This window comes from Schistocerca serialis, chromosome 5 (assembly GCF_023864345.2).
Source record: "Schistocerca serialis cubense isolate TAMUIC-IGC-003099 chromosome 5, iqSchSeri2.2, whole genome shotgun sequence".
Classification (NCBI taxonomy): Eukaryota; Metazoa; Arthropoda; class Insecta; order Orthoptera; family Acrididae; genus Schistocerca; species Schistocerca serialis.
Genome location: NC_064642.1, coordinates 413,423,013 through 413,436,766, shown reverse-complemented (window position 1 = coordinate 413,436,766; position 13,754 = coordinate 413,423,013). Strand labels below are relative to the sequence as shown.

The following is a 13,754-nucleotide window of genomic DNA, read 5'->3' as shown; positions in this document are numbered from 1 at the left end:
CTCAGGCGATGGAGTATTGCAACTGTGTCGAGTCGTACGGTGAGGCGAAATTTATTGTCAGAAGCAAATTTATGAAGAAAGTGTTTTGCGTGTGGCGCCCTGTAGTTTTCTGTGCTGACGCTGCTGGCTCGCTGGGCAAGAGTAGGCTCCTGGTGCGGGTGTGACGTTGGTGGTAAAGGGCGGAGGGGGGGGGGGGGGGGGCTCGGAGGACGGATCAGCCGCGAACACGGCCCGGCTCTCAGCGGCGAGTGCTGCCAGCACCCCAGCGGCCACGAAGCTCCGATACGGATACGGCAGTCTCCACCACAGCACACCCACTCAGTGTGGATAACTCGAAATCAAATCTCCGACAGAGGTCTGAGTACTACGTTCCAGGTTCACATGCACGATGTTTAGCTAGAGCTCGCGCGAAAGAACGTGGCACCCGTGCAGAAACGCATTCTCGTCGTGAGCGCAGGACTCTTCTCTCCCGTTGTTCCTAATGCCGTCGGTATACGGACCATGCTTCCGAGCGTTGAGCGTGACGAGTTTCTGACGTCACAGGGTGGGAAACGATCGTTGGGGAGTCTTTTCAAGCGTGGAGAGCAATACTAGCATGTCCGATATTCTGACTGTGCGTTCGAATGTAGACCAATGAGGTGGAAGAATGCCATCTACGTGACATGACGCCATCTCTTTTCAATACAGGGCCGTGAGACACCATATTGGCTTTCAGTTGAAGCCCATATGTATATACATTACACACAGAAGCGTCAAAGAAACTGGTATAGGCCTGCATAGTCAAATACAAAGATATGTGAACAGGCAGAATACGATGCTGCCGTCGGCAATACCTATGTAAGACAAGTGTGTGGCGCACTTGTTAGATCGGTTACTGCCGCTGCAATGGTAGGTTATCAAGCTTTAAGTTTCATATCAGCGCACACACCACTGCAGAGTGAAAATCTCATTCTGGAAACATCCCCCAGGCTGTGGCTAAGCCATGTCTCCACAATATCCTTTCTTTTAGGAGTGCTAGTTCTGCAAGGTTCGCAGGAGAGCTTCTGTAAAGTTTGGAAGGTAGGAGACGAGGTACTGGCAGAAGCAAAGCTGTGAGGACGGGGCGTGAATCGTGCTTGGGTAGATCAGTTGGTAGAGCACTTGGCCGCGAAAGGCAAAAGTCTCGAGTTCGAGTCTTGGTCCGGCACACAGTTTTAATCTGCCAGGAAGTCTCATATCAGCGCACACTCCGCTGCAGAGCGAAAGTCACATTCTGAAGATTTAAGTGAGTTTGAATGTGGTGTTATAAGCGGAGCACGAGCAATGGGACACATCGTATCCGAGGTAGCGATGAAGTGGGGTTTTTCCCGTATGACCATTTCACGAGTGTACCGTGAATATCAAGAATCCGGTAAAACATCAAATCTCCAACATCGCTGCGGCCGGAAAAAAAGTCTGCAAGAATAAGACCAACGATGATGAAGAGAATCGTTGTTCAACGTGACAGAAGTGCAACCCTTCTGCAAATTGCTGCAGATTTCAATGTTGGGCCATCAACAAGTGTCAGCGTGCGAACCATTCAATGAAACATCATCGATATGTTCTTTCGGAACGGAAAGGCCACTCGTGTACCATTGATGACTGCACGGCACAAAGCTTTACGCCTCGCCTGGGCCCGTCAACACCGACATTGGAATGTTGATGACTGGAAACATGTTGCCTGCACGGACGAATCTCGTTTCAAGTTGTATCGAACGAATGAACGTGTACGGGTATGTAGACAACCTCAGTAGTCCATGGACCCTGCAGTCAGTTGGGGACTGTTCGAGCTGGTGGAGGCTCTGTAATGGTGTGGGGCGTGTGCAGTTGGAGTGATATGCGACCTCTGATGCGTCTAGATGCGACTCTGACAGGTGACATGTACGTAAGAATCCTACCTGACCACCTGCATCCAAGCATGTCCATTGTGCATTCCGACGGACTTGGATAATTCCAGCAGGACAATGCGACACCTCACACGTCCAGAATTCCTACAGAGTGGCTCCAAGAACACTCTTCTGAGTTTAAAAACTTCCGCTGGCCACCAAACTCCCCATACAGAACATTATTGAGCATATCTGGGATACCTTGCAACATGCTGTTCACAAGAGATCTCCAGCCCCTCGTACTGTTACGGGGTCATGGGCAGCCTTGCAGGATTCAATGGTGTCAGTTCCCTCCAACACTACTTTAGACATTAGTCGAGTCCATGCAACGTCGTGCTGCGGCACTTGTGCGTGCTCGCGGTGGCTCTACACGATATTAGGCAAGTGTACCAGTTTCTTTGGCTCTTCAATGTGCATGCCGTTTCTAAGCCCAACCAAATCTGAGGATCTCTCGAAAAACCGTCGTACAATCTATTATAATAAAATGACGGGTAAAGTCATATTGGTGGTTAAAGAGTTATTGCAACTTGTGTATTATGGAAGTATGCCATTTCAAGGCAACGGCTCACTGATGATCAATAATAAACGCATTTTTCTTGTTACAATATACTGTAATTAAATGTCAGTTAATAACATATCTACGATTAAAACTTTCAGGAGCTACTAAGACGCAAAGTATTGTGCAACGTCATGCATGGCCGGTATACCACAATTTGTAAGGATGCAGAACTATTAAGTGAGACACTTCATACGTCGCTGGATCACGTCCCACTGGGCAAAAAAGTTTTTACTAACCTTCGCGTTTTCTCATAGGTTCTGATACTTCCTTATTAAGTTAATAGAAGTATATTCTATAATATTCAAAAATGTTCAAATGTGTGTGAAATCTTATGGGACTTAACTGCTAAGGTCATCAGTCCCTAAGCTTACACACTACTTAACCCATGCCCGAGGGAGGACTCGAACGTCCACCGGGACCACCCGCACAGTCCGTAACTACAGCGCTAGACCGCTCGGCTAATCCCGCACGGCTATAATATTCGATGTTATGTAAGTCTAAGTGCTTTCTCTCGGAGGGGTGAGTTTGTTCGATTGCCTTTATCTACAAGACAGCTTGCAGTAATTTGTAGTAACATATTTTGCACTTTGTTTAAAGTTTTGTGTTTCACATCATGATAAGAGTCTGATATTGAATAGTAACAGTGAACAAGTAAGAATGACCTTAAAGTTTTACTAAAAAGTGAGAGGCGCGTCTTATCTGTGGGCACTCGTACTTTAGGTACTTGGGCTGTGCACGGCTCTGCTTAAAAAGAATAGCTAGATGTAGTCTTAGGATCAAGGCGTGCACGTCTGCTTTCACGCCCCGTAGCTAATTCGCTGCAAATAATAAACTGTAGCTGTGATCCTGCAGTCAAATAGTCTATACATCGGCTAGAATTGCGAGTTAATGAAGAACACAGAAATACAAAATAAAAGATGAAATGAATAATTTTATAACAAGTGTTCTATTCTAACATCTGTAATTAATTATGTTGAGTATTATTTATTCAAGAAAAGACATCTAAAATAAACGGGAAGTAGTCCTATGATATTCAGTTAAAATACAGACAGAAAATACCATTATCAAATGCACTAAAGTTGTATTGAGAGTGCTACGAGAATGGTAGCAAATTCTGCAAACTAAGTAGACATCGTACAGACGCGAAAACTAAGTCTATTTCATTATCATAATACACGAAATATTCATCAGCTCAAAACAATTCAGAGTTCAACTTGATGATTCGCAAACTAACACATGCAATACAAAATGGCAGTAACTCACTCTGTCTATCCTAAGTTCCTCAACACAAGCAGAATAAATCTGAGTTCTACCCTGGAACACATTCAGTCCTATATACAGTCCTTTCAAATATTAGAGTATTCTAGCGGCCATTCACCTTCCAGAAACAATCACCTGTACGGCTGAATCGTGCCTGTTTCTCTAGACAGGTCAGCCTTCTTCCAGAACTTGCCACAAAGCGTCTCGAATCGTTCCCTTGAGCTCTTCACTCAAGAAGTCCCAGTCTCCACTTGGCTCACATATTGTTCCGCTTCTGTCTGCTTATCCATTGACTGAAGGCCATCCCTACCAAAATCGCATTGTTCTTTCGTGATACAACATAATTTGATTCATCTTGAGCACTTCCTGGACTAAACTAATGAATTACAAGAATATTTAATTAAAGAAATGTCATCGACGTTCTGTCACACTCAATTTACAACAATTACAAATGAAAGTTTATCCATGAATACGTTAGCCAATATTGTTGTACAAGTGCTCTCATGATAACTGACAACAGTTTGTGTGCATTGTTTAAACAATTATGTAGATATGTTTGACAGAAGCGTATTTTGGTTCTCTGTACAGTTGTGGTGTCTGCTAACTATGGAATATTAACTTCTGTATTTTTAAATATACTGAAAATTGAATGCACATCATTTATCCGAGATCGTTAATGTATTCAGACTTCTACATCGACATCTATATACATACTCAGCTAGCCACCAAGCGGTGTGTGGCGGAGGGCACAATTCGTGTCAAATTTCCCCCCCACTGTTCCACTCGCGGATCGCGCGAGGGAGAAACGACTGCCTGAACGCCTCAGTGCGGGCTCTAATTTCCCTTATTTTTGAGTGGCGACCATTGCGCGATATGAAAGTTGGTGGTAATAATATATGCTCTACATCCTCGGCGAAGATCGGATTTAGGAATTTAGTTAGCAGCCCCTTCCGTATAGCGCGTCGTCTATCTGCAAGTGTGTCCAACTTCAAACTTTCTATGAGATTTTTAACGCTCTCGCGATTGCTAAATGTACCAGTCCCTAATCTTGCCGCTTTTCTTTGGACTGTAAACAATTTCCTTTGTTGAAGGACGGCATCGCTTCAGGATTCTACCAATAAACCGCAATCTGGAGTTCGCCTCGCGCGCTACTTGTGTAATCTGATCATTCCACTTGAGATCATTTCGAATAGTCAAACCCAGATACTTGACAGATGTTACCGCTTCCAAAGACTGGGCATTTATTTTGTACTCTTACATTAATGAGGATTTTCGCCTTGTTATACGCAGTAGGTTAGACTTACAGATATTGAGAGATAACTGCCAGTCATTACACCACGCATTTATTTTCCGCAAATCCTCACTGATTTGTTCACAACTTTCGTGTGATACTACTTTCCTGTAGACTGCAGCATCATCGGCAAACAGTCTAATGCCGCTGTCAATACCATCAACCAGATTGTTTATGTAAATCGTAAAAAGCAGCGGACCTATTACGCTGCCCTGGGGCACACCCGAAGTTACGCTTGTTTCTGTTGAAGTCACCCAATTCAGGACGACACACTGCTCTCTGTCTGTTAGAAAACTTTCTATCCAATCGCATATGTCATCGGATAGACCTTAACCGCGCACTTTTTGGAGCAAGCGACAGTGCGGAACTGGGTCGAGCGCCTTTCGAAAGTCGAGAAATATGGCATCAACTTGGGAGCCGGTATCTAGAGCCTGTTGTATATCACGCACAAAGAGGGCCAGCTGTGTCTCGCATGGCCGTTGTTTCCTAAAACCGTGCTGGTTTATACAGATGAGCTTCTCAGAGTCTAGAGAAGTCATTATGTCTGAACACAAAAGATGTTCCATGATTCTATAACAAATCGATGTCAGTGAAATTGGCCGGTAATTATGTGCATCCGATCTTCTCCCCTTTTTATAGATTGCTATGACCTGGGCCTTCTTCCAGTCCAGTAGAACTTTCCGCTGTTCCAATGATCTCTGATAGATGATGGATAAGATTGATGCTAAGATCGGTCTGCTGTCTTCTCGCGCGGGCGTCGTCAAATATCCGCAGCCTTTCTCGACAATAGCGCTTGAGTACTTGATGTGAATTATTACAAACTCTTCAAGAGCTGTAAGAACCCATGTTTCAGTTTGTAATACTGCCTTTTACGATTTTATTATTCAAAAATTGGAACAGAATACTATAATTTCAAACGTTCCTACCAATTATCCAAGTTCTGTAGGTTTAGTGGATTGGTGTTTCAAGATCATATACATAACAGAGCATTTACAAGATATGGATTACTATTACACACATTGCATTTACATTACATTTATAATGTTAACTTGAATCTGGGTGATAACATCTAAATGAACTAAGAATTGTGATGTCGATCCGTGCAGTAAACCACCTAAACTAGTATGCTGCGTATTGGCTAAGTTTATTACTCGTCCTTTGTTTAACGAGAATTCTTCTGCAATTGCGCAGTCGGCCTTGTGTTATTTTTTCGGCACTTAACTGTAAAGCTGTTGTCTCTGAGTGTTCATAATTTTCATTTGGTTGGTCTTACTGACATAACCTGTTGATGTGATTGTTTGCGCACTTATTACCTGCAACTTGCAATTACCTGAGTTATAGATCGGTGTGTAGGCTCGAACTGTACCGTTCTTACCCCCTGGTTGTTTACAACAGAGCCCCTGCCACTGTCGCCGTCATCTCCCGTACCGCACTGTCTGCACAGATACGTGGCAACTTATTCTGTGCGCATTCTAGTTCGTATATTGATAGTTATGTACGTATGAAATATGGCGTCAGCACTATATACAATGCCGTACATTTAATCATCCTTCTTTGTTGCGCATGACACATCTGTAGAGATTATTACCTGACTATCTACTTCCATCCTGTAAGTAAGTGGAGCACCTGAAGATGGTATTTCAGTTATCTGATAACAATTCATATTCCTCCTGTAACCCGAATACCGATCACGACATGGAATCAGAGATAGTGGCACCATACAACGAGCAAGTTGTCCCACGGCATCCCAGAGAACGTAACCGATACCGCAAATAAATACCACGGCCGGCAGAATCACATTCTCATCATTCGCGTTGACTGAAATGCGATCGACAGTGACAGAGTGTAAATCTTGAGCAAGTCATCGAATTTAGTGAATATACTCATAAACAAGCACACATTCACGCACACTAGGCTTTAATTTTTTGTGTGGCTCATATTGTCCCAGAATTAAGTTAAAAACAGTTACCGTCCTCCAGTTCTGGACAAAGATGTCGGGACTTTTTTCCTTTGTTGTACGACGAATGTCAAGAATGTAAACGCTCGCCGAAATATTTCCAATTGGGGACCCTAATGTTCCAATGTCTGGTATATGTCTGAAAACTCCCTGGCTCTGTCTAGAGAATGAAAAGTTCATGAAGAATAAAGAAAACACTTCGTTGAACCCACAATTATCGCTCCAAACAGGTAGAACTCGACCATTCCCGTTTGAAAGTTCTGATTTAGCTCACTCATTGGACGGATTTATTACTTCTTACGACAGGCTTCGCTGCAATCTGGACTCCGCTTCTGGTCAGCCGTTCACTAAGTGAACTCTGTCGTTACAGACCACACAGAATCACCTATTTGTTGCACAGGTCTCTCTATCGTCATTTCTGCTGTGGTCGCCTACTTTATTGCTACCTACTCCCGTGTAGGATAGAACACAAGTCCTCATTTACTTAGATGGAAGAGGAATGCTTTCGGTACAGGCCATTTCGGTAATCCAGTTTTCAGATTAGCTTTCCTGCTGATGTGCTTCCTGTCATTACATCTCCTTTGCACCGCAGAGTTTTGGTTCTTATGTAGCGCCTAGTGTGTAATGTTGATGCATTAAGGGGTTCTGAAAGCGGTGCTGATATTCAAGACAATAAAAGCGGGTTAAAAGCTGTGAGCTATGTGGGAAAGTTAACCTTGCATTACTGAGCAACTGTTTCATCAGGTATCCAGTCTAGCTTACCAAATTCCCAACCAGACTAACATTAATTATAATCTTTTAATAGTCATCTTACGGCAACCAGTGATATATATATAAATAAGAGAATTTAAATAGAAAGAAATAAATCAGTTTATATTTGGACATTTATTTTAACATTGATAATTGTTCCGTTAAAATTTCAGCATATTAAACTTGATTCATAACTAAACTGGTGCCTTATTTAGGATTGTGAAAATGTGAGTTTTTAATCTTACGGAACACATCAAATATGGAGACAAGACTGGGAGACTGCATACAACACTGCATTTATAAAATAACACACGAAGAACGTTGACAAATATGCAAGAGGAAATTAGCCATAACCAACCGATTCAAGTTTCACCCAAAGAAGTTACGTTCGTTGCGCAATCCTGTCCGTCATGAAATTACCACATGCTGGCATACTAAATTCATACTAACACTCTGTGAAATCTTCCCGGAAAGAATAGCTGAGGGCTACTTTGATGATTACACCACATGCTTCACGTGGTCAACTTGGTTTACACAAAGAGTGTAACTCCATAATAATTTCGATAATTAAAATAAATTACAACGAAAGCAATTTACAAAAGAAAAACCTCGAACTTGTTACTATCGTCTTACTATTATCCTGATGGGTCAAACAACTGTATAAGCACGTGGTACTGGTCTTACAAAGTACACCCCACGTGGGTTGAAGATAAAGAAAAGTTGCTATATTGAAAAATATTGTCAAGACGAGACGTTATAATCTCACGCACATCCGCAGACCGACTGTCCATGGGCCCCTACCAAGGGTGCTTTCAGATACAAAGCGGAAGTGACCAGAGAGGCAGCTTCCTATACCAACATGACAAGGGACGGACAGGACCATACTAAGAATAGAAACCTCTTTGCTTGTATAAAGCGTAGCTACCTGTTCTGACGTTGGTCCTACTGTTCTCTAGCAGACAGGCTTGTCTGCTACCATCAAGGATGCAACTAGAAATACATTTGCTCATTCATCCTTTCACACAGAAGGGAAGGGGGATGACAGTATTTTATCATATACAGTATATAAAAGAAAGCGGATGTAGGTTCCGTATGAGACTGTGTGACATGATTTACATATAAACTATGTTTTAAAGTGTAGTAGTGTGACAGATCGTTCTTGATTATGTGTAAAAGTAACACGTTCCACTGCTCAGTCTCCTCCCAGATAGTCAGAAACACCACAGTAAATTTAGAAGTGGAATATATACCGTAAATGACAACAGTTTCAAGAAATTAACATGAAAGGAATCCAACAGAGACCTTTCAAATGACACTTGTCGCCTACAATTTATAAACCGCTTGTTTCATATTAGTCCTAGTCAGACAGTGTCTGTTGAACACTCCGTCATTCGGCCGTTCACCTGTGACAGCAGTACTCCCACTTTGGATCGCTGCTGAGACCTTCCAACTAGTGTAAAGGCTAACTGGTGACTGGCTACTGAATGTGAAGTCAGAACCACTTGATTCGAAGCAGTACCACGAAGTTCAGTGGGCATGAGTCACTGATAACATAGGCGGCACTGCGGTGCCAGAAGAAGATGGAACGTATGTGTCAGAGATAAAATGTTACAAGCGCCGAGTATAAAGAATCACAGAGCAGCTCGAGAAATCGCACACCCAGAATAATAGCGATTCAGTTGTTTCATCGTTCAAATTGGTGGCAGGTCGCAGTATGCTAGGCAGCAGAGATTCAGAACATAAACTGCTTTGACGGTGAAGACGTGTGGTCAGAGGTTTTCATAACTGGTATAGATGGAGATTCTCATCCTGGTTCATCAGACTGTTTGCCAGTTACAGCAGATTGTTTGCCAGTTACATCAGATTGTTTGCCAGTTACATCAGATTGTTTGCCAGTTACATCAGATTGTTTGCCAGTTGCATTTCCACTGCTTCTTTGACCACAACCAGTTTCCTACTGTAGTTGTATTTCATGGATAAAAACCATCCAGATACAATTCTCAGTTACTTCAGATTTGCTCGCCCGTAGAAGAGGCGTGCGCTGTTAGTGCTCGATTCACCATTCCTGTACTGTGACATTTTTTGCAAAAACAGACATAATGTCTGATGGGATAACAGCAATCAGTGATTTTATAATGTTACTTATAATCCGTTTTGATTGCAATTTTTTTTATTCATATGACCGGTTTCGGTTCATTCAGAACCATCTTCAGATCCGATATTCCAGTTACAGGAGTAACCCGTCCAAATCCAGCAACTTTCACATAATGCGTCACAGCATGTGAAAGTTGCTGGATTTGGACGGGTTATTCCTGTAACTGAAATATCAGATCTGAAGATGGTTCTGAATGAACCGAAACCGGTCATATGAATAAAAAAATTTGCAATCAAGACGGATTATAAGTAACATTGTAACCTGTACTGTGAGTTATGGTGTACACCTTCTACCACAATGACAATTTTTATAGACAGCCATATTTCGTGAAAGGCCGTCGTCCTTCACAGTACCCAGAGGAAGTACTGTTTAGCCATGAGCGAGAATCATTGTCACTTAATGTTTCTTCACAATTTTAAGAAATGTTTTTCGCATAATGAAGGAAAGTTATTGATATTGCAAAATCTCTTTCCTCTTTCTGAGGTTGGTCTGGCGTTTCACTTGAAATAACCTAATTTGAAGTTTTGTAGATTTTTTTTAGAATACAAATTCTAGTTATAAGACTTCGTTTCTAAAGGCTGTCAGCTTCAAGCACTACAGTAACATTGTGAACCAAAGCCCTAAGATACTAACAGTCTGCGAAAGATGGTTGCAGCTGGTCGCCTGCCTGGACGCCAAAAGACTTTCAACACTCTTCCTTGATAAAGTTAGCATTCCCGTGAATGCATGTGCGAGAGTCCAAGAGCTCTACGAATTCACCTTCAGCGTGGGACCACACTTTAAATGTATCTCCAGATCACTGCCGGTTTTAGAACATCGTTATTAACTGCCCTCTTTTCAAAAATCTCCACAAATAAATTAAGCGCTAGGGGTGGAAATGGTTTACTTGTGGCGACGCCGTTAGTCTATTCAAAATTCTGGTTTTTAAATAAAAAGTAAGTGCAGATTAGCGCATGTTTAAATGACGACGTCATTTCGCACTCAAACTAGCTGGTGGCACGTAACGGACTATAGGTACCTTACCAAACAAGGAAAAGTCATCAAAGCTATTAAATCAGAGCTGTTAAATTTATGCGCTTCGTCCATAAAAGGATTCAACAACGTTCATAAATTTTTGGTTCCTACCTTGCTCCTTAAAGGTCTACAAGGCAATGCTTTGACGAATTACTTCAAGTGAAGTTCATAATTTTCCATTTCTTCTTTATCAGATTTTTGTTTCCCACTTAATGATAGCTTGAGTTCACTTACTTTGGCTTCTATTCCCCGTGTTCTTTCATTCTTATATATTTCTGTTGGCCTAGATCCAGTATCAGCTTTTGTATAACTTCATATATTTTGGGAAGGCCGTATAACCTGGGAGGCACAGAACGACATGCGTTCAACGTATTGGGTAGCAGAAGTTCAGGAGCGAACTATTATTGGAACAGAAGCAGTATGATCCATATTGCTCCAAGGATTCATTGATTCATTAAGCAGGGTATTCATCTTTTCTGTGTTGACGTTTCTCGGTAGTAAAATACGCGTGATTCACGCCTAATTTCTTCATCAGATCCACTAGGCAGCTTTCTGACGATGTGATGTAGCTCCGGTAGCAGATGTTAAAGAGATCTTTGGAATGAGTGTTGCAACTTTGTTTGGGTCTCCTAATGCATGTGATCCTTTGCAAACTATATAGACAGCAGTTTTTGTAGAAATCAACAAAAGGAAAGTTTTGTCCAATTTAGACCGAAGAGACATACAGAAATATAAACAACCTCTAGGTTTACTCTATTATAGCACACATAAAGCGTTTTTAACCACTACAGATTCGATAGCCAAATATAACGCTTCACGGTTTACCGAAAATTCTCAAAGATCTAACAGCTACACCTGATGAATACACCATACATATAATTTTAACGTTCGTTGATGAGTTCATTTTAATACAGCAAGTACATAAATGGTGTTCCCAAATGTAAAGAGAATATATATGAATCTCAGTAACTATTTAATTCAAGAGATCTTACATACTTATGAAGTACCTGAGATTGTGTTTTATTATGCTTATGATGTGTTTCTTTCAGTAAATTTAATTACTTGAAATGAATGCAAACGATTTTGTCTACTTTGTATCACAAGCTGCCTTTGAGTTTACGCCTGGACTAACTTTACCTTTTTTCTTTTCTTTCAGGCTACTTCGGAACGATCTCCTACACGAAAATCGTGTTGCTGTCTACAAAAGTGTATATTATACATAAACAAACAATCTGGAGTCAGTTGGTGATTACTTTTTGTGGTCCACTGTTTATGTGTAAATGTATTTCAAAGAATACTCTATTATATTCCAAACTTAGTGGTGTTTTCGTGTAAACGTTTACGTACATATGTTGGGCAAGTGTAATGATGTATAGATGTATAAGTTTTATATATACATAGTCGTATGCCGCATGTTACTATGCATTAATTAAAATGGCAGCAATGAAGGATTTAAAGTAAAAGAAGATGGAGAAGTGTGTGAATGTTGTTTAGCTTATAAATGCACTGGACGGTGGATGGAAGTCAGAGTAATATCCTGTGTTATCGACAACATATCTGTTGGAATATGATGTGTGCCACTGCCTCACAGGACTTGCTGGATTGTAACTTACTACTGTGATTGTATGTATAATTAGGATAATTTAAACAAAATGTACTTGTTTTTTGTAAATTTATAATTCGAATGATTTAACTCACTGGAACAAATTTTCACGTGAAAATAAAGTTGCAAGTGGGGAAAATTATCATAATGACAGTGGAAGTCGTGCTGCTGTACAGAAAAGTGTTAAGGTTCGCTCTACAATGCAGCTAACGGACCTCCGTTCTTAAAGCAAGGGTGATTTCTGTGTGCTTTAGAAGCAATAAAACATGAATTAATTGTACTACATAAATAAATATATCTCAGTTCTACTGTTGCTTAATTCGAAATTTGAGATGCAATGGCAAAAGTCGAGAATAAATGATTTATGTATTCAGTCTGTGTAAGCATTCATAGCATATTTTGAAAGAACCTGTAACATACATAGGAAAATAAATATTCATTTAAATCGTTGATAAATAAACCCAGATTTATATGTAATTTAACTGTGTCGTTACAATGGCTAGACAATAGTATATACAAAATGTTTTTATCTTGGGGAAGAAATTTCAGGACAATGTAAAACCAACAGACAGTTTGACAAAGTTTAAATATTAAAAGCTGAGAAGTGTTTCTTCGTTTTAACTTCTGTTGGCATTGTAATGGACTTGTAAAGCTACATGTCTATATTTAAATATGTGATAACTTCAGAAACATAGAAATTCAAAATTTAGGAATATGCAAATTGCAAAAATTTAAAGCAAACCACGCCAACTGTGACCATCCATTATTTCCTTATGGTGTGGAGCCCTTATCACGAGGTTATAAACTATGACACAAGGAAGTTGTATTTCTGAAAATGACAGAACAAAATGTAAATAAAACTTGTATGGTTGCTGTGTAATCGCAAACGATAGCGTACTATAATACATAGTCATACATACTCTATAATACCTAAATGCTATTGAGAGTAGAATTACGTAATGCCCAAGAGAACGAAATTACTAACATTATTTGAATGGAATATATATAGAAAATCGTCAACACACAAGAATTCAGCACAACGAAAAGAATGGGCTTGCATGTCAAATAACGGATGTATTACAGGAATAATTAGTTACATGCGAGAAGCAGATTACTTTGAATGTGTGTGTTAGCTTTCCACTTATAGCGTCCAGCCATGCCTGGATCAGTCTCACGGGTTGCTTAAGTATAAATTCAGAATGCTAAGATATAGTAGCTGAAATATCATTTAATAAATGATTAACTTCCTATTAGACATTAT

General features: G+C 40.6%; 1 protein-coding gene across 1 annotated transcript in view; it reads left to right on the top strand.

The window, feature by feature from the left end:
• The window catches only part of LOC126481393 (fork head domain-containing protein crocodile-like), a 646,438-nt gene extending 633,490 nt beyond the window's left edge, over positions 1–12,948 (top strand). Inside the window, exon 3 of the mRNA XM_050105121.1 lies at positions 12,047–12,948. The gene's annotated coding sequence lies outside the window, so the exon portion shown is untranslated. The remainder of the gene's footprint in view (positions 1–12,046) is intronic.
• The last annotated feature ends 806 nt before the right edge of the window (positions 12,949–13,754 follow it).